The following is a 22,215-nucleotide window of genomic DNA, read 5'->3' as shown; positions in this document are numbered from 1 at the left end:
GATGTCTCTAGTTTATCTTTTTTTTCTATTTGCTGAGGATGACTTTGGCTCTTTGAGCTGTTTTTTGATTCCATATGAATTGTAGGATTTTCCAGTTCTGTGAGTGATGACGTTGGTATTTTGGTAGGGGTTATATTGAATCGCTAGACTGCTTTGGGCAGCATGGTCATTTTAATCCTATGAATTCCTTTCATCCATGAGCACGGGATGATTGTCCCTTTCTTTGTGTCCTCTTAAACTTTTTCATCAGTGTTTTGTAGTTTTCCTTGTAGAAATCTTGTGCCACCTTGGTAAAATTCATTCTGTGGCATAACTTTTTTCATTTTCTTGCTATTGTAAATGGGATTGCCTTCTTAATTTCCTTCCCAGCTAGACCACTATTGGTGTATAGAAATGTTGCTGATTTTTCTGTGTTGATTCTTTATCCTGCAAATAACTGTATTTCCTTATTTATCATCTAAGAGTTTTCTGGTGGAGCCTTGACATGTTTCTAAATCCAAGATCATGCCTTCATCAGACAAAGATAATTTGATGTTCTTGTTTCTATAACCTGGATTATGCAAGGCTCTGCCTGTCAGCTGGGCATCACAGAGAAGCTCTCTTCTTTTTCAGTGAGGACGCCCAAGCTCCTACACCCCTGCCCCAGGTCTGGTCATTCTCCCCATCACCCAGAAGTGACCTCCAACCTGATCCTGCTCCCTGTCTTATGGCAGCTGCTCTGAGGAAGGGCATTTTGGCCTCAAGGGCTCAGTGTATCATTCCCACTTTTCTGTTCATCTTTCCAGAGTTGTTTGGGACAGCCCATGTGTTAGTCCATGTACTACTTCTTTGAAGGCAATCACGGCTTTCTTTCAGTGGTGGACATAAAAGTTCCTGTGAGATTTCTCTATAAAATCTGCCTTCACTGCATGGATAGAACCAGCACGCTTCTGCTGCATGATTTTGTAATCTCTCTTTTTTAATTTTTATTTTGTTTATGTATTTTTTGAGACAGAGTCTCACTCTGTAATCCAGGCTGAAGTGTAGTGGCAGGATCTCGGCTCACTGCAACCTCTGCTCCTAGGTTCAAGTTATTCTCCTGTCTCAGCCTCCCGAGTAGCTGGGACTATAGGTACATACCACAATGCCCAGATAATTTTTGTGTTTTCAGTAGAGACCTGATTTGTTATATTGGTCAGATTGGTTTCGAACTCCTAACCTCAGGTGATATATTTGCCTCAGCCTCCCAAAGTGCTGGGATTACAGGTGTACAATAATTAATTAAATTAATTTGATAGGGAGTCTTGCTCGGTGGGCCAGGCTAGAGTGCAGTGATGCATTCTCAACTCACTGCAATCTCTGCCTCCTCGGATCAAGCGATTCTCCTGCCTCAGTGTCCTGAGCAGCTGGGGTTATGGGCACCTGCCACTGCATGTGGCCAATTTTTGTATTTTTAGTAGAGACGGGTTTTCACCATCTTGGCCAGGCTGGTCTTGAACTCCTAACCTTGTGATTCACCCTCCTTGGCCTCCCAAAGTGTTGGGATTATATAGGTGAGCCAGTATGCCTGGCTACATTTGTATTTATTTAGAGACAGGGTCTCCCTCTGTTGGCTGGAGTGCAGTGGCACCATTTCAATTCACTGCAGTCTCTGCCTCCAGGGTTCAAGTGATTCTCACGCTTCAGCCTCCCAAGTAACTGGGACTACAGGTGTGACCCATGCAGGGACAATTTTTATTTTTATAGGGACGGGGTTTCACAATATTGGCCAAGCTGGTCTCGAACTCCTGACCTCAGGTGATCTGTCTGCCTTGTCCTCTCAAAGTACTAAGATTACAGATGTGAGTCACTGCTCCCAGTCTCTCACTGTGTTTAAATGATGTGGTGGCTCATGCCTGTAATCCCATCACTTTGGGAGGCCAGGGCAGGCAGATCACCTGAGATCAGGAGTTTGATACCATCCTGGCCAACATAAGAAAACCCTGTCTCTACTAAAAATACAAAAATTAGCCTGGTGTGGTGGTGCAAGCCAGTAGTCTCAGCTACTTGAAGGCTGAGGCAGGAGAATCAGTTTAACCCGGTAGGCAGAGGTTGTAGTGAGCCAAGGTTGAGTCACTGCACTAGAGCCTGGGTGACAGAGTGAGATTCCATCTAAAAAAAATGGGTAAAATACGTGCTGCTGGGATATCTCAGTCTGAGTGCCTGCATGAGCGCAGTCATGTACAGGTCAGGGCTGCCGGCTGAAGTCTGGCCCCATCTCATCCAGCAGAAAGGGAGTGAGCTTGCGGAGAGTCCGGAGAACAAGATTCCAGGATCTCAGCCTCTGCTCATGGATCATCTCTGAGACCCCGAGTGAGCTGGGGGTGCTCTGTGTGCCTTGGTTTCCCCAGATATCAAGTAGAGAGATTGGATGAGGAAGTCTCTTCAAAGTGGAATAAACTCATATTTGGGGAGAAGTGAATGGTCCTGCTCCCTGGTGTTGGTGACACTTAATAAACAGGGCTGTTGAGAGAAGCTGAGAAGGGTCACACTGCAAGCAGGGGCCCGTGTGACAAGCCCTTCTCACCCCCAGAGAGCTGACCAGACAGCTCAGGAACAGAGCCACCTACTGGGAGTCTGAGAAAGGTCCTGGCTGGGCTCAGCCACCTCACTGGCCCCTGGCAGGCTTTGCTGTGTGAGTCTTGCTCTCCTGTGGAGGCTCAGGCTGAAAGCTGATATGGGCACTGCCAAGGGTAACCTGTGGCCCAGTGGATGTGGCTGGGTCTCCTCAAGCTGCACTCACCAAAGTAGGATGCAGAGTGCACGCCTATCTCCAGTCCACGGCAGCTCTCCTGTAAGCTGGGTAGCCTTCTGAGGGCAAGGCGATAGGCAGCTGAGAATACCCAGGCCCATGCACAGGTGGTGGAAAGGCTGGACTCAGCAGCAACACCAAACCCCGGACCAAGAAGAAACCACCCAAGACTGAGGGGCTTGTGCCAGAGTGGTGACCACAGGTAAGAACCTGGGCCCAGGCTGTGTGTGGCAGGAGTCCTTCCTGTCCCAGGGCCCAGAACAGCAAAGGAGCACCAGCCGGGTCATCCTGCAGCCATCTGTCCTGGATCCATCTGCAGGGGCAGAACAGCCTCTCCCAAGGGGGGATTGTCTCTCTCCAGCAAAGCAACAGTGGTCCCTGCCCTAGTCAGACTACCTGACTCAGTGGAGCTACTGCTGCTGCTCCAGTGTCCTAACGCTGCCTAGCCGGCACCTGCCTGTGCTCTCCCACACCCCCAGGCCTGCCTTCCTTGTGGCCTGTGCTTGGCCACCTTGGCCTGATTGAGCACTGAGACCTCCTGGGCACCCGGCCCATCACTGCACCTGCTGCTTTCAGCCCCACCTCACTGGCTCAGATGTTCCACCCAGCAGCACTGATGATGAAATCAACATGCACCCAAGCCGTGTCAGAGAACTTTAATGAAAGGTTCGGCAGTTCTTTCCCCCATAGTGCTGTGTATAGGTGGCTGAGCTCAGATTGCTGCTGATAAGACACGAGCCACTTACAGAGAGAAAGCCAGGCTCCTTCAAAACCAGGGCCTGATGCAAAAAAGCATCACTTCTGGTCAGGGAGTCCAGTAGCCATGCCTTGTGGGAGATCACACTGTTGTACAGTTCTTAGCTTGCATTGGAGGGGAAGAGCAGTGTCCCTGTCCTGGAGAATGCAGCATTTCCCAGCCCTGCACCAGCTTTGCCTCTGCACAGGCTTTTTAGCCAGTAGGCAGGTAAGTGATGCAGCTCCAGACCTAAAACCATCATCCTCCCCAGAGCCCAGTGGGAGAGGATCCCTTTTAGAACATGGAAAGTGTGGTCATCCCATCATTAGACAGCACACATCATACATAAATAAAAGTTGCATGGGGATGCCAGTGGAGGAGGAAACAAAAATTGGCACAGACATCGATAGATTGCTTTCCAGTTTCAAGGCAGCAGATGCACATCATGAGACCAGAGGAGACAGAGACCAGGGCTGGATTTGGCTTTTCTAAGTCACATGTGTTCCCTTGCAGGGCTAGAGGGTCTCGGAGACAGACAGAGATGGAAGCCAGGACAGGGGAGCCCACCGGGTCCAGAAAGGAACAGAGGGCAGAGTCTCCTGTTCTGTCCTCCCCACCCACCAGGGCCACTCTTCTTGCAAATGGCAACTGTGCACTCCCAGCAAGAAAAAAGCATACCTAAATCCACACCACACACAGACACAGACAGAAAACCTTCCCGTGGCTCTGTTTTCTGCTCCCTGCCTCACCAGGTCTACAAGCAGAGAGAAGTGTGAGGCACACCACCCCACTGTCAGGCTCCCCGAGGTGCTGCAGGCTTAGCAGGAGCTGCCCATCCACATGCAGAGGACACCCACTCCTCCCACCTTGGGAGAGGTCACTGGACAGAGCTGCGCTGGGTGCTGGTGTCATCCCAGGACCCCACACACTTTCCTGAGTGCAATCCTATTTCCCTCCTCTGGGCAGATGCATCCTCTACTTCTGCAGGATTTTCTGGAAATTCAGCTCTGGGTTTCATCTTCCTTCTCCTCCCTCCCTGCCCTAAACCTCTCTTTCTGAAAAAAGGAGGCAATATGCTTATGGATTTATTTCTTGAAAATAGGTGGCAGCCTCCATGCTTCTGTTTTCTTTTAGCAAGATGGCAAGGTGGGGTTACAAAGAATGCCTGGGGTCCCACATGGGTGCTGGTGGGGGCGGCGGGTGGTCCTGTGCCTCTGCCTGCTCTGGGAGGGAGCCCCCCATTCCTAGGCCTGGCCCCTTCTTAACTCTTGGCATATCCTGTTCTCCAGAGATTTCAGAATCCACTCCCAAGAGCAGCAGAGTCAGGCATTTAGAGGAAGACAAAATACTGCCAGGACACGGGTTGTCCATGGAATACATTCTAGCATCTTATTAGGTATCCGAATCTGTTAGAAAAAAATAGAAACTACATATAAAACTTAAAAATCCAAGTATCAAAAGGCTATTTCAGATCAAAGTTTTAAAACAAGTCATCAGCAAGCTGCTGCCACCTACTGGAGACTTTTAGAAAAGTTGAGCAAGTCCTCTGAGCTGAGAGAATGGAAATGAAGCCACCTGTGCTGGGATGCTTGGGGCAGGGAGTGTGTGGGCAGAGAGAAGCGAGGGAAGTCCTGGCCTACAGAAGCCAAACAGGAGGGCGTTCGCCAGGCGGGCAATCAGGATCGGGGGACGAGGTCCTGCTCCCTGGAGGATGAATCCTAAAGTACATAGCCTGGGACTCCCTTTTCCTTCCCAGGGGTGGGATCCCCAGATATTTCACAGGCCTCCTGGAGCAGCCATCCAAGGAGGACAAACATGGCAACAAAAAAACAATTTCTTCAAAAAAATCCTTCTGGGAAAAAAAAGAAGAAAGCCCTGAATGGAGTCATAATGCTACCCAGTGCTGACTTAGCCTCTCAAACCCTGCTCTAAATGGAGTGTGGTTTCTAGTCAGGGAAATGGAAGAGGCCCCACCCACACAGGGACAGGGCCATGGCCCCACAGGATGAAGCAGCAGCGTTTATTCAAGATACAACAGTGAGGGAGTCTGGCCATGCTCCCTCTTCCCTGGAGAGGGCTCATCCAGTAGAAATGACACGTGATCAGTAGAAATCTTTTAAACTCTGATAAGTTCATAAAAACCACTCCCTTCACCCTGTCCCCCAGGGCTAGGCCTGGACTCTGAGATGCACTGGCTTGGGGCACCCTCGGGTGGCCATGTGGAAAGCCAGTCTGAGGCCTGCCTGGGGATCCCAGACCTGGCCAAGATCTCCCCAGGTCACTCGTCCTTCTGTTTTGGGTTGCTGTCTCTTGGCAGGTGGCCCGCCGCTTGGGAGTGGCCCAAGACATCTCAGGAAGGTTTAATTCCTGCTCTACAAATGGCCCAATTAGCCAGAGTTTCCAGGCTGTCTGTCCACCTTCTGGAGATGGACGGGGGTCTTTAGACTTCAGGGGAGAACAGGATGCTCTGTCTCTTGCTGTCTGGGGCAGGGATGGCCTCCAGCTGCAGGAAGTACAGAAGCACCTGGACCTGCCCGGACAGAGTCAGGGAGAGGAGAGTGGCTCAGAGGGGTGTTCACAGCTGCTGGTGGGGAGGTCTTTGGGGCCCAAGCTCCCAAGTCCAGCTCAGGTGCTGGGGCCCCTGCTGGTGCCATGAACCCCTTACAGTGAGATGGGGGGTGGGGTCCTGACAAGGCATGACTTAGAGGGGGGCCCTCATTTATTTCAGAGATGCACAGAGCCTTGCTCTGTCACCCAGGCTGGAGGACAGTGGCTCCATCATGGATCACTGCAGCCTCTAACACCTGGGCTCAAGCGATCCTTCTGTGTCAGCCCCCTGGTAGCTATGACGAGAGGTATGTTCCACAATGCCTGGCTAATTTTTCTATTTTTTTCTAGAGATGGAGTTTGCTACATTACCCAGAATGCTCTCAAACATCTGGATTCTGTTATCCTGCCTCAGCCTCCCAAACTGCTAGGATTACAGGCATGAGCCACCACATCTGAACACTCAGGGTGGTTTTAAGTCCCCAGTGCAGTGCATGAGCAGGACCAGGAGGTGGCCTGTGCACCCCCAAACACTCCTATTCATGCAGACCTAGGCAAGTTTCTCTCTCTGAATCTCAACCACCACCAAATACAATGCAAGTAGGAGGATGGGCAGGAATGGGGTGGCACAGGCAGAGGACACCTCTGTCAGGGTGGGGTGGCATGGGCTGGAGCCTGTCTTCCCATACCTGGGACATGACCTCCAAGGACCAGCTGTCATGGTGATGGGCTGGCTGGGCTTGGCAGGGAGCTTGCTCTCCTCCCAGGGCCAGAGCAGCGTGGGGCCAAAGACTGTGGAGAGGTTGTGCAGAAACATCTTATTGACTGCCTCCTTCTCTGCCACCCTGTTGAGAACTGAAGCAGAGGGGACTGTTTCAACACCACCACCAGGAGAGAGATAAGGGGCTGGGACATGCTGGAGTCCTCAGGGAGGGAGCGACCTTGACCCTGGCTGTGCTGCAACCTGACTCCAGCCCTGGTACTTCTGGGTATCAGTGGCCTAGGACAACAGTCCAGCTCTGGGCTGGTGGGGAGGTCTCTTCCATGATCTGGGTAGGAGGGAATTTGGGGGTCCAAGTGCACTGGTGGCCGTGGCAAAAGCTCTGAGCTCTTTGTTAAGGTCACAGTGCAGAAGGAGGAGGATGGCAAACAGGAGAGGCTGGGGCAGGGGCAGAAGTGGCACTAGTCCCAGAGGCAGTGAGGGACTGCAGGCAGGGGTCGGGAGAAAAGGTCCTTGATGCTGGGGGTGTGATGGGAGCAGGGGCAGCCTGGAGTCCTGGGCAGCCACAGGAGAGCTGGGCTACCTTTTAGGAGGTCGAGAAGGAAAAGGAAGCTGGGAAGGTTGGCCTTCGGCAGGGACAGCAGCAGGATGAGTATGCAGGTCTCCTTTGTATTGGGTCTGAAGGAGCTGCAGAAGGTGGTGGGTCACTCCTCGGGGTCACAATGAGCCAGAGCCCTCTCCCGAGGTGGTCACATGGAGGACCCGGGACTCATGTCCCTGAGCAGCCCAGGCCCCTCATCTTCACTTGCACAGCGCTGGTCGCCAGTGAGGACCCTGTGAAGGGCGCCTGTGTGGGGTGTGAGCCACCTGAAGGAATTTTCTCTACCTCACAGGGGTCAGCAGCACCTGGAGAACAGCAACAGGAGGTGGTGTGAGAGCAGCTGCTCATGGGCACAGCCACGCTTGGGAAACTCCTGTGCCACACCCTCCCCAGTAAGCCTAGGGTGGGGTAGGCTCAGCATAGAATGAAATGGGAGGGAGGCACACAGGAGGTGGGAGGTGGGAGGGCCCCAGTCCCACCAGGTTAGCTGAGACCCCCTTATCACCCTGGACACCACAGGGGCACCTACAGGCTGGGAGAACAGGTCCTCTGTGCATGGGCCCCGGAGGCAGACCTTCCCTAAGGGTGATGTGGAGGCTACAGGAGCCACACATGCCAGTGCCCTGCTTTAGACATCAGCCTCCAAGTTGACTAAGGGTCAGGCCAGGATTGAACCCATGCTTGACTGGTGCAGGACCTGTGGCTACAGCACCTGGGTGCCCTCATTCAGCCCTGGTCTGCATGAAGGAGGACAGAGGACTTTAGGACCCCACGGCATGGCAGTACTAACCATTTCACCGGCTTGGTCTCCTGGAGGAATAAGGATGGGAAGCCCTCTGGGGATGAGCGAGGCCTTCAGGACAGGCTCGGTTCTGGCCCCTGCTTTCTCAGTTGGTTAAAACCCTGACCATGGTAGAGGTGGCACAGCTTGGGTTCCCATGCCTCACTTTTCTCAGCCCCCACGGGCAGCAATGGACATGGCAGAGACTCCTCCCAGGACACCAAGGCCTCCAGTGGTCACAGATGCCCTCGGCAAAGTTGGGGTAGAACTTGTCAGTGAAGAGGGGCTCAGGCAGCTCATGGAAGTACAACTTCAGTGTGCCTGCAATGGCATTCATGTCTACCTCACTCATCATCACCAACACGTCCTTGTTATCAGGAAAGAGAATGGAAGTGCTGCAGCCTCCTTGAAACCGAGTGGGTCTCCCGACATCACTGCCTTGGCTAACGAACCATCCCTGCAATGCTGACCACTGTGCGGGACCCTCCCTGGCTGTGAGCAGTTCATCTTACTCCTCCCAAGAGCTGTGCATGGTTCTGTCTGTGCAGCGTTGATGCAGGGTCATCTTCATCCCTGTACCTCTCCCCTGCTTGGCCTGACGTGACAGCCAGAAGGAGTCCATTGCCACAGGACACAGAGCCTGTGTGGTAATCAGGGACTTTGCCCTGTAGAGCAACCACCCCTGCACCAGTGTCTTCTGATAGCGGGAAGGCTGTGGGAGAATCTGATGGGTTTCAGTGTTTGAACTGGTGTCTTATTTTTGGACGCAGTTAGCCACTGGTGCTTACCTGTCCACCACAGGCCAGGTTCATTCTAGAATCCCAGAGGGAGCTGAAACTACCCCAGGCCCCACCCAGGGGTGCCAGGCAATCTTGAGGTCCTGGTAAGGGTGGGTGGTGTGTGCCCCAGAGAAGGGTCTGCAGGCACAAAGTCCTGTTGCTGTGACAATGCTGGGTAAGGATGCTCTGGGGTCTCAGTGCCCTCCCCTGGCATGTGGGGCATGTCTAGGTCCTTCATAGCCTGTGAGAGTTGGTGAGATGGAGGCAGAGATGCTGCAGCCCTGGACTGAGCTGGGTCCATCAGTGTCCTCTGCCTGCCACATTCTCACACAGGGCAGTGGACAGACCACACTGAGTCCTGGGCTCTGCAACTCCTGTCCACCCCCAAGGCAGGAAGGCCAAGACCCCGCAAAAACTCCTAGTCAACCTTCAAGCATCATGAGTGGGTAGAATGGTTTAAAAACTGGCTTTTACAAGCCAGGTGTGGTGGCTTACTCCTGTAATCCCAGCACTTTGGGAGGCTGAGGTGGGTAGATCAGGAGGTCAGGTGTTCAAGACCAGCCTGACCAACATGGTGAAACCCCATCTCTACTAAAAATACAAAAATTAGCCAGGCTTGGTGGCGTCCCTGTATTCCTAGCAAACTGGGAGGTTGAGGCAGGAGAATTACTTGAACCCAGGAAGTGGAGGCTGCAGTGAGGCAAGATTGCACCACTGCACTCCAGCCTGGGCCACAGAGTGAGACTCCATCTCAAAAAAACAAAAAGAAAAACAAACAACAAGAAAATGCTGGCTTCTACAGAAGCTCCTTCTACAACTCTTGTCTTCTCTTTCTTAAAAATCATAAAACAGTTAATGAAGAAAAGACAGAGAAGGATGTGACATGTTGGGCCAGGGAGCACTGTGAGATCTCATCGCAGACACTGCCATCCACGCCCTCTCCCGTCCTGCCCAGGCTGACACTCATTAATGGTGAAGGCTGCCTTCAGCACCTGGATGTCCATGGCCACTCTGGACACGCGGTAGATGCCCACCAACTCCATGCCTTGGCGCTCAATCTCCTCCACACACTGGCGCACGATGTAGGGCACCTTAGACCTCTCTTTCCTGCGGGAGGAGGGCGTGTTCTCAGTGCCCTGGCAGCCCCACTTGGGCCGCTACACAGGAGACCTGCCCCCTGTCTCCCCTCTTTGGAGTTGTGGTGAGGATGGTCATGAAGGTACCCAGATCTGGGGCTGCACACAGAGTCTTGTGCGTGCCTGTCCTCCCTCTGCCAGCTCAGTCCCCATTGCTTGTAATTCCTCAGGACCTTTCTAAGAGGCTGAAGCTGTCAGATCCCTGGCGAGTCACACGTGGTCTTTGGGGGAGGGCCAGGAGGCCTGTCTAATAAAGTTACCATAGGAAGGGCATCTGAAAGATTCCAGGCCTGGGGTTAGCAGCCTGTGCTCCAAGTTGGGACATCAGACCTGATGTTGGTCCTGCCATCCACGTGCTGTGCAAAAGGAGAATCTCTGACCCCTGACCCCTGCTGCTGGCCTTAATAAACATTGCGTGAATGAATGAAGGGCTGCCTCAGCACCAGAACTCCAAGTACTGTGATGCTAAGTACTTTTCTCCTCTGAGTCTTTGCAATGAACAATTCCAATACCACCACACAGAACACTAGAGTAAGAATAATTCAAAGTTAGAAGACAGTGCTGTGCTGAGGCCTTAACTTTAATTTGGTTTTGCAACTGGATTTAGGAGCACATCAAAGCTGCTTCTCAAGCTACCCTCATTAGCAGTGCTCATTTTGGGGAGCTGCTAATGGAGTCCTCGCTGCTCATGCCCAGAGCCCTCCCAGAGTGCCATGCAAGTGGCTGCTGTACAGTTGGGGATGGGAAGTGGTGTTTAGACACAGAAAGGTGTCTAGGGTGTGACTGATGGAGGCCCCCGCCCACATGACCAGCAAGGTCAGGGGCTCAGCTGGATTCCGTCCTGGAGAAGCAAATGAATTCTCCAAGAAAGTGGCCTTAGTCTGTAAGAACTGCTCTCAAACCAGCAATCGGGCTTCTCCTGGCAACTGACTCATAACAAAGGTGCAGGGGTTACCACCATTCAACAGGAACCCGGGACCATGACAAATTCCAGGCAAGGGCAGAAACCCTGCACTCAGGCAGTTCCTGGAGCCAGTCTACTGCTTCCGGGAAAGGCAGCAAGAATGTTCCTGAGGTGGTTTGGAGTAAACACAGGAGGGAGCTGAGCACATCAACTGTTCCAAGTCAGTTGTTACTGGGGAGCCAGTTTAGCAGATGTGCTGGCTGCAGGGCTGGAACTGGCTCCAGATACAGCAATCCACAAACTGGCAGAGAGGAGCACTAGAGTCGGGGGTGGGGGGGAGGTATTTCACCAGCTTTGCCAGGCTGGTCTCAAACTCCTGACCTTAAGTGATCTACCTGCATTGGCCTCCCTAAGTGCTGGATTACAAGCATGAGCCACAGTGTCCGGCCTCCCCTTACTTTAGACCAGGAAACACGACTACTTACTCAGGTGCTGATCCTCCAACTTCCTGGATCTACATTTCTAAATACTTCAACTAACGCAAGTAAGAAGTGATCTCATAAATCAGTTCAGGGTGAATATTAACAACAAAGTGGGCTGGGTGGGGTGGCTCATGCCAGTAATCCCAGCATTTTGGGAGGCCCAAATGAGTGGATTGCTTGAGGCTAGAAGGTCAAAACCAGCCTGGCTCACATGGTGAAATTCCATCTCTTCAGAAGATACAAAAATTTAGCCAGGCCTGGTGGCAGGGACCTGTAATCCCAGTTACTCAGGAGGCTGAGGAAGGATAATTGCTTAAACCCTGGAGGCGGAGGTTGCAGTGAGCTGAGATTGCACCACTGCAGTCCAGCCTGAGCAATAAGAGTGAAATTCTGTCTCAAAAACAAAACAAAATGTGGGAAGTAGAAAAGTTCCTTTTTAAAGTTTCCTTTCTTGTTAAAGAATACGTTTGCTAATAACTTTGCTAAGCCCTAGCCTATGTAGCTGTTTGACATGCCATGCTTACAGGCATGTAGTTCATTCTATGTCCTTGTACCTTATCCAAGGTACCTCTGCTGGACGTGCTCACAGGCATGTCCCAGCTCTCCATTGTTTCTACCTGTTTAGAAAAGTTTTAAGTTGTTAGCCAATTGGGTTTTAGTTTAGATTGTGGGGTAAGGCTCCAGCCAATGGAGATCAGACACAGCAGCAAGTGCAACCCCAGATGCATATGGGCTAATTTGTGTATTTTCCTTTGGTGTGCTCTCATGGGATGATCACTAATGAGAGTATCCTTCCTGCAGCCCAGGAAGTAAAAATTGCATTGCCGAAAGATCCTTTGTCTCAGTGCTGATTTTTCCTTGCGGCACTGAACATCTATTTCCAACACCTTGTCTCTGCAAAAAAACTTTATCAAAAAATTAGCCAAGCATGGTGGCATGTGCCTGTAGTCCAGGCTACTGGGAAGGCTGAGGTGGGAGCATTGCTGGAGCCTGGAAAATGAAGGCTGCTGTGAGCCAAGATTGTGCCATTGCACTCCAGCCTGGGCAACAGAGTGAGACCCTGGCTCTAACTAACTAAGTAACTGGAAACACAGAAGCATGTTAAGCAGGAGACATTCTTTCCTTTCCCCCAAAGGAGGGCCATAACTTGGCCCCTCTCCCCTTGAAAACCCAGAGCTGGGAGAAGCAGCCAACAGCAACCCAGAGTCCAGGTAAATAAGCAGACAGAAAGAGAAGCTGTCCAGGCATCAACCAGCTGCCCCTTCGACCCCCTTGGAAACACTGCCAACAAGCTGGCCCATTAATAAAATAATAATGATTCTGATCTTGCTCTCACATTCTTCTCTGTACCCCTTGCAGTGTCAGTGGTCCCGGCAGGGCTGACTCAGTCATCCTCAGTGTCCAAAGGTTTGAGACAGACGGCCACACTCACCTACACTGGGAACAGCAACAATGTTAGCAACAAGGGAGCAGCTTGGCTGCAGCAGCAGCAGGGCCACACTCCCAAACTCCTATCCCACAGAAGTAACAACCGGCCCTGGGTGATCTCGGAGAGATTCTCTGCATCCAGGTCAGGAAACACAACCTCTCTGATCATCGCTGGGCTCCAGCATGAGGACATTCAGCATGGGACAGCAGCCTCAGTGCTAACACTGCCTCAGGCCAGTGGGGAAATGAGATAAAAAAGAGCTCCCCCAGCCTTACTAAGCTTGTGGGATTCTCAGAGAGCACTGTTTAAACTGGATCCCCCAAAACACAAGGGATGCTGGGCATGGTGGCTCACACCTGTAATCCCAGCACTTTGGGAGGCTAAGGCAGGTGAATCCTGAGGTCAGGAGGGTGAGACCATCCTGGCTAACATGATAGAAGCCCATCTTAACCAATAATACAAAAAAACCTGCCATGTAGTCCCAGCTACTTGGGAGTCTGAGGCAGAAAAATTGTTTGAACCCAGGAGGTGGAGATTGCAGTGAGCCGAGATCACATCACTGCCTTCCAGCCTGGGCGACATGGTGACAAAGTGAGACTCCATCTCAAAAAAAAAAAAAAAAAAAAGGAAAGAAAGAAAGAAAGAAACATGAAGTGAAATTAGCAAGCCTGCATTATTACCAAATGTGTGTAGCAACATCATTGTTTGTATATTAATGTGTGTGTGTGTGTGTGTACGTATAATTACTAGTGCATGAACATACATATGCACTAGCAATTAGTAAAAAAAGAAACACTATGTTTAACTAAGGAAATATTTATTATTCCAGAGTTTTCTTATCCATTCCATTTGAATGTGCTGGGATCAATGTAGTGAGGGTCCAGCTCTCTGGCCATGAGAATCCATTTAGCAGGGTCTCCAGCAGCCCCTCCCTTCCTTGCCCTGGGCTTATGCCCTGCCTTCTCATTAGAATCCCCTTCCACTCTGTCACAGGGATCCCTATACTCCTCCTCCAGATCCAAACTTGTCCACCACAGTTAGTTGAAGCCTCCTGGGCCCCACATAACTGTGGACTCTCAAGAGCACACACACACAAGACATTTTCCCCACATACGTTTTCTTTTGCTTCATCACTGTTCTGTAACAACCATGGGCAGTGTGTGGACAGAGCAGATGAAGTTGGAGTTTTGGGGTACAGTTGACAAAGATGTTGACATTTTTTTAAAAAAGAAAAAAACATATATAGCTGTTTTAAGGATAATTGTCCATCAAGGTAAAAATCCATGCATGAGAGAATCACTCTTTCAATGATGGATGCGTGAAGGATCCTTCTTACTCTACAGTTGGGTAGTGATCCCTGGAAAACTTACTGTGTTATTTAGTGTTCAGACAGCTGGTAAACCACTCAGCTGACTCTGGGGAAGTTGACTAAACAGTGTCCTCACTGATGCGTGGCTCTTCTCCACCTGTGAAGCCCCACTACCCTGTCACCTCTTGAGTCTGCCTTTCCCATTCCATTGCTTCAGATTTGAGGCATCTCCCCTTTATCTCTCTGAAGGCTTTGTCCAAGTCTAGTTCAGGAAGTGCTGATACACAGTGAGAACCCAGGGTGTATATGGATGGAGTGATTCTGCACCTAGGAGAGCCCGGCCAGGGCATACAAAACAGCTTGTGGGCATCCTCCCCACAATGGAGATTCTGGAGACAGAGCTCTGAGGTATCCCCATCACACCCTGGGGCCTTTCTCCCTCAGTTCTTTATAAAAGGGACATTTGTCAGGGGTTCAGGGGAAGGGGCCACTGAGGTCACACAAGACGTCACTTCTTACTTTGGCTCACAAGGCACAAGTGAGCTGTGCCCCCAGACTCTGTCAGTGCTTTGGTCACCTGGCAGAGCTCGCTTCTTCTCTAAGGGAAACTAGAGAAACATGGGGAGCTTTTATGCAGTCTGGCACCAGCAGCTGCCATCGTGAAGCACTCTGAAGGTGTTGATGGCTGTTCACTGTGCTGCACCCTGAGCAGGAGGCTGATCATCACTGCAGACCTAGGATAATAGCCTCAGAGCTGAAATATTCCTTTTGGCCTAGTGAAAAGTGCTCCCTTCTGCTTCTCTTACCCAGTGGTTTGTTCCCCTTTCCCTACCTGCAACCAGTATGGGCTTATTGGGGATATTTATGCTGCCATTTCTGGCAGAAGATCCCAAAGATCTAAGACTACAAAATGCACTTGGTCTTTCACACTGTCTATTCCACTGTTCCCATCGGGGCAGACACCTATCCATTAATATATTTTATTTAATTTTTCTTGTCTAATATTTTCAGAGCAATGATGAGTAGAGTGAGGTAAGGGGTACATTTGCATTTTTTTGATCTTAGGGAAAATGTCCTCCATGCAGTAAGATGCTGGCTCTGGACCAAGATATATGTGCGTGTGTGCATGTGTGTGTCTGTGCATGTGTGTGTATGCATGCACACACATGCACAGGTGCACACACATGTGTGTTACCATATCATAAAGAAATCTATCTGTTTCTGTATTCTTACCTGATTTTTATTAAGGGTAGTTGTTAAAATTTGCTAGACATTAAACATCTATTGATGCAATATGATCTTTTGTTGTGATATAACAATATGGTATTATACCAAAAGCTTTATTAATATTGAACCTAACCAATGTTTTAAGAATAAGTCCCACTTGACAATGGTGTATAAATGTGTACATCTGGTGTTGAAATCAGTTAGGTGCTCAAATTTCCTGGCTTAACGATCCTCCCACCTCAGCCCCCTGAGTAGCTGAGATTAGAAGTGGGGGGCACCATGCCTGCTAATTAAAAACAAATTTTATTTATCTTAACATATTGCCCAGGCTGGTCTTGAACTCCTGGGCTCCAGTGATCCTCTAATCTCAGCCTTCCAAAATTAGTTAACATTTCATTTTAAACTTTTGCATTAATATGGTTATTTTATATTTTATTTTTAATATTTCAATGTTTGTTTTAGACTCAGGTTTGTTACAAGGGTACATTGTGTGATGTTAAGGTATGTAATTTCATCTTTTTAAATTGTTCTTAATACATAATTTTAATTTAAATTTCAACTTTTATTTTAGATATAACTGGTACATATTCAGGTTTGTTACATGGGTGTATTGCACCCGGGTAGTGAGCATTGTACCCAACAGGTAGTTTTCTACAACATTCCTTCCTCTCCCTCCTCTTTCTAGTAATGCCCAGTGTCTATTGTTCCCATGTTTATGTACATGTGTGCTCAAGTTTATTTCCCACTTAAAAATGAGAACAAGTGGTATTTGGCTTTCTGTCCCTGTGTTTGTTTGCCTAGGATTATGTCCCCCTGCTCCATCCATGTTACTTCAAGGGACATTATTTTATTCCTTTTTATGGCTGCAGAGTATTCCATGGTATATATGAATTGCATTTTCTTTATCCAATTCACCATTGATGGGCATCCATGTTGATTCCACGTCTTTGGTATTGTGAATAGCGTGGTGGTGAACATACAAGTGCATGTGTCCTTTTGGTATAATGATATATTTCTCTTTGGATACCCTGCAGTGGGATTGCTAGGTCAAATAGTAGCTCTGTTTTAAGTTCTTTAGGAAGTCTCCAAACTGCTTTCCACAATCGTGGAAATAACTTAAATTTCCACCAACGGTGTGTCCATGTTTTCTTTACAGCCTCACCATCATCTGTTGTATTTTTACTTTAATTATAGCCATTCTTACTGGTATGACATGGCATCTCATAATGGATTTGATTTACTCTAATGATTAGTGATGATTAGCATTTCTTCACAGTTTTGTTGGCCACTAATTTAGTGCAGTTTTGAGTTCACAGCAAAATAGAGAGGAAGGTAGAAAGATATCCCATATCCCCCTGGCTCCACACATGTCCAGCCTTCCCCCTTATCAACAGATCCTACCAGAAATGTACATTTTCTGTAACTGATGAGCCACATTGGCAGGTCATTATCACCACACTTCAGTAGTTTACTTAAGGAATTTTTCTTATTGATGCACATTCTATCTGTATGGGTTTTGGCAAACATATAATGACATATATCCACCATTATGGTACCATGCAGTGTATTTTCACTTCTCTAAAAATCTTCTGCATCATTGCTAATAGCACATTCTAAGCCTCCTCACCTTTATGTGGGCAACAATTTCCGTCTCAAGGCATGTACATTATACAGGAGATTGATTTACCAAATAAATTTGTTTGTAACCTAACTATAATTAGACAATATTCATTAGTGATCATGGGAAAATATTGGGTATAATTAGAATTTGATGAAAATATAAATAAGGAACTAAATTATGAAGGTGTAGACAGAGAGTCTGGAAATGTCGAAGGAGATGGAAAACCATGACATTCAATTGTGGGATTTTTGGTGTCCCTGCAGGGTGGCAAATGTATCTTATTCAGTGCTCAGGGAGAGGTGGGACCACATCTGCATGACCAGCTCCTCTTGGCTGAGGCCCACAGCAAGTAGTAAGCTCAATCCATCCCACTGGACCACAGGGTGCTGTGCCCACCATGGCCTGGCCCCCTCTCATGCTTGTCCTCCTCATTCCCTGCACATGTAGGGACAAGGCCTAGAGGCCTGGGGTAGTTCCCAGCTTGTGTCAGCCTCTGGCTCAGACCCACCAACAGCTTAGCCCCGACACCTGCTCCCACAGTGTAAATGCTTGCATTTCCAGGTTTCCTCTCCCAGGCTGAGCTGACCCAGCTTCCTCACTCTCAGTGTCTTCATGCATATCAAACTCACTCACCTGCACTCAGACAAGTGGCTTTCATATCGGTGGCAAAAATATTTTCTGATCTGTACAGAAGCCAGGGATCCCTCATCTATGTTCTGAGATTATGCTTAGGCTAAAATGAGTACCAACGCTATGGGGTCCCCAGACAATTCTCTCAGTTTAGATGCTCCTCCAGAGGCTTGAGTAACTTGGTCCTCTCTGGCTTTCACCCTGAGGATGGAGCTGATCACCTGTCTCAGATGGGCTGACAGGGCATGGCTTACCCTGTGCTCTAGGCAAATGGAAAACTCCTCTGCTTGTGCTGCCTGGGCTCTCACTAGGCCCCTGCTGCTTGTGACAATAGCCAGCACTGGTGGTGACAAGTTCAGCATGTATGCCCTACCATGAGAGTCTGCAGCCCTTCCATGCAAATATCACTTGCAGAATGTCTGCATCATTGCTAATAGCACATTCTGAGCCTCCTCACCTTTATTTGGGCAACAATTTCCTTCTCAAGACATGTTCATGATATAGGAGATGGATTTACCAAATAAGTTTGTTTGTAATCAAATTATAATTGGAAGATATCAATCAGTGACCATGGAGAAATATTTGGTATAATTGAAATGGAATTTGATGAAAATATAAGTAAATAACTAAATTATGAGAGTTCTGGGCAAAGAGTCTGGAAACCCCAAGGGAGATGGAAAACCATGACCCACAACAGTGGGGTTGTTGATGTCCTTGCAGGGTGGCAAGCATAGAATGGGGGAGGCAGAAGAGGATTGGGGATTCTCTGGGCTGTGGTGACTCCACGTGCTTACCTGAGGAGTAAGCAGTCCAACCATACCAGCCTCCCTTCCTCAGGGTGGGAAAAGGCATCAGATGAAGCCCAACCTTCCCAGATTGTTCAGCTGTGTCAGTCAATAAATTAGAGGGTTGTGATTCTGTGGCCATCAAGGGCCGCTGTGGGTCTGACAAGAGAGAAAGTTCCCAGAAGGCAACTGGTTGAGCCTGCTCTAGTGGGACTGGCTGCAATTACCCCACGGGTGTGTGACTGTCCTGTAGCTGGACAGTCCTTGTCCTATAGGAATTATAAAAGTTATTTCTTCCTTTTCCACTCCAAATGGAAGTTCTGTCCAAAGAAAAGTCCAATCCTCAATCACAGCACAGGTCAGAACTGGAAAGAGAGCATGGCAGCAATATATTTGCAGGAAGGGGTTTTACTGCACAAAGATGAAGAGGAAGTGTAGAAGAAACCCAGGCATCCCCAGACCACACTGTGGACCCTGGGAAGCTGTGCTAGGCATCCCCACATGGATCCATGGGCATTCACTTGTAATATACAATCCACATGAGAACACTCCTGCTAGGCAAGTGCAGCTCAGAGGCAGGTTCTTGCTCTCACATACAATGAGGTTGTGGGTGGCCCCACACCCCATGTAAAATTCCCCACCTGCCACCTGCTCCCATTCTGAAGAACTGACAAGCAGCAGCAGCAGTAGCAGGAGCAGCAAAGTCAGCCCAGTTCAGGTCCTGCTGGTAGTGACCACAGCATTGGGAAGGGAAAGTTGGGACAGAGATCTGTGACTAAGAAGGGGCTGTGAGGTGTGATGTGAAGATGAGGGCATTGGAGTGTTTTATATTGGAAGTCACATGAGGATGACAGACGGCAGGTGCGTGAGCCCAGAGACTTCACTGAACTAGTACTGGACTGTGCTGAGACCAGGCCATTCTCCCCATGGGTTCTCTGTGCCCATTCAATGCCTCATAGCCTCAGGCATCCACTCCACCCACTTCTGCAGGTGCCTGGGGCCTCCCCTGGAGGGCAGGCCTTTCTGTGCAGATCTCAGGTGAACCAGGCCAAGATGTCTTTCCTTCTGCCATGGATGCTTCTCCTTTCCCTGCTCCTCCTCATGTTGCCTGTTCATCCTCTCCAGGGGGCCCCAAACCTCAGAGCTCCTGTCCCTCAGAGCACTTACCAGCTCCTCCCAGCCCTAATACCCTGTCATCTTCAGGCACACGAAGAGCATCTTGACTTTCCCTGGGACCCGGTGAGGAGCACACTCTACTTTGGTCAGTTTCCCAGTCACAGCTCTGCCCTGGATTATACTTCTGCATGCCCCTCTGAATGCACTTTTTCTCTTTTTTGTCTTTGCTTCTCCTCTCACACCTACCTAAGTGTCACACTGTCTTTGTCCAGAACTGGGATGAAGAGCCTGGCTCACATCTGTGCAATGAACACAGGGATTGGACAACAGTCATCAACGGAGAAGGGACTCCTCCCAAGGTAATCAAAGTGTGGAATTTCATGTCCTCATTCAATTCCTCACTCATGCAAAGAGGTCAGATGTGAGGTAGACACACAACAAGAAGGGGACTGATGGTCTATGAAGGCCTTCCCATCTGAGAAGGCTCTTTGATAGTCCTTGTTTCTTTACAACACAATCCATGCTTCGATGAATGAACATAGACTTTTGTCTTAAAATATGTCTTCATTTCTTTGTCATGTGCCATTTTAGACATTAATCAACTCTTAAAATCACCTTCCTATATTTTAAAAATGCACACTTTATAAAATCTCTGACCCTTTCTGCAGAAGCTAAATGTCTGATATTTTCCAGGAACATGTAAATATGCCACTGAAAATATTTCAGTAAAGGAGCAGATAATTCCATAAAATAGAATTAAAAATACATGGAAACAATATGAGAAGACAATTGGAGATGTCAGGTGTAATAAAAGAAAACTTGAAGAAAATAAGTTTGATGATATTGGTCCTCCACCATAAATGGGCATGGTGGTTGTCATTTGATTGGGGAGAAAGGCTGGAAAAGTTCTCTTTGATGTTCTTGATCTTGGACATCATGTCATGACCATGGAAAGCGAATAAAAATCAAATTGAGGGAGAATGAGGAAGGAGGCATTGTAGGCTAGAGGAGAAAGTGTGAAATTGTTAATGAAGAGGCTGAGTGGGTGAGCATGTAGTGCCCTTGCCCAGGTGATGCCACCTGTGACAAAATACCATCTTCATTTCTAATGCATCTATGGATGTGAGCACAACTATGGCCTGAAGGTGGAGTCCCCTCCTTGATCTTCATGTGACTTTGTCACCTGCCATCAAGCAGAGGTAGCAGGTGCTTTTAATATATACTTTTCACCAATACTTGCATAGTATATTGAATACATAAATTACAGTTTCCTCAAATGTAAAATGAGTGTCAGTGCCTTTGTTTTCACTCAAAGTAGCAGGTGCTCTCATAGCTCCATGTTAATCGTTTAATGCATCTTTCCCATACAGTCCCCCATGACGGCACAGCCTGCTGCTCAAGCATTGAAGAGCTTCGTTTCATGTTGACAACTGTGTCACTACCTGCTATCTGGCTTTCCAAAATAGAGAAACTAACACTCATCAAAGGACCCTAAGCAGGTCCTAGAAAACATCTCCTATGAGAGCAGCATAGCACCCAATTGGTCCACAGATAAGAACCTCAAAGTTATACTGACTTTTTAAAACCTTACCAAGAAAGCCAATTCATCACCAGCTGTGTAGATTCCCTCAAAGGCTCTCTGAAAACTATCTGGTCTACTGACTTTCTATGCTACCTTCATGAAACTCATTAAGGGCTATAATTAAACTTTCCCCTGACTCATAGCTGGGCCCACCCCCTCTGTGTCCTGAGTCTTTCTGCTCTTCTGGTGTCTCTGATGATGAAATCTGATCCCTGATCCCAGGGTTCCTCCCTCTCCTTGCCTGCAGGGCTGGCTCTCCTCTCAGCAAAGGGCCCATGACCTCACCCTATGTGATCCTTCCTGGAGAAGACAGAGACATTGCCTCTGTTTTCTTGAAACACAGCCCGTTTTCCCTGATATTCATCACCCCCAACAACACAAAGTGGATCTAAATATTTTAGCCAGAGTACTGGCTCTACTAGCTTTTTACTCATCTGAACAGATTTAAAAGTTTAAAAGTATCGTCAGCATTGGGTGCTGAGAAGAGACTCCCTGGGCAGCAGCTGAAATTGTGAGGAGTGCAGGATGGAAGGAGAGGGGCCCTGGGAACCAGCACCTGCCCAGGGTCAACGTGACTTCTTCAGCCACCAGAGGGCACTGTGGTTTAAGCGCCGCTCAGGCTCCCCAGCTCCTCAGCTGTTTTCCGCCCCCCTGCAGGTGTTCTTGTGCCCTCCATGGGGTGTAGCCCCTTCTCCTTGTACAGCCTCTTCATTTCTCAGCCAGAAACAGTCTGAAGTCAAAGGAGGGGCTTGTGCAGGCTCCAGAAAAGGAGACATTTGCATGGAGACTGCCCACCCTGAGCATTACAGTGAAAGATAAGAAGGGTTTGTGGCTCATTCCTGGCTGTGGTTCAGGAAGCAGAGCCTGGGGCATCTCCACCATGGCCTGGGCTCCACTCCTCCCCACCCTCCTGGCTCACTGCACAGGTGGCTGCCTGCAGGGAATTAAGGGAGGACTCCTGGATATCACCTGGGATGATGACCTCTGACTTCCCCCTTGTAACCAGCCCTGATCTGTCTTCACTGATCTCTGTGTTGCTTCCTCCTTGCAGGGCCTTGT

General features: G+C 49.0%; 1 pseudogene; it reads right to left on the bottom strand.

Annotated features, from left to right (window-relative positions):
* Positions 1-5,946: 5,946 nt before the first annotated feature.
* On the bottom strand, positions 5,947-10,224 carry LOC116545280 (annotated as a pseudogene).
* Positions 10,225-22,215: the final 11,991 nt, after the last annotated feature.

The sequence above is a fragment of the Sapajus apella genome, unplaced genomic scaffold (genome assembly GCF_009761245.1).
Source record: "Sapajus apella isolate SASKATOON/1434 unplaced genomic scaffold, GSC_monkey_1.0 scaffold253, whole genome shotgun sequence".
NCBI lineage: Eukaryota > Metazoa > Chordata > Mammalia > Primates > Cebidae > Sapajus > Sapajus apella.
The sequence above is the reverse complement of the archived record's forward strand: the minus strand, read 5'-3'. Positions and strand labels throughout refer to the sequence as shown.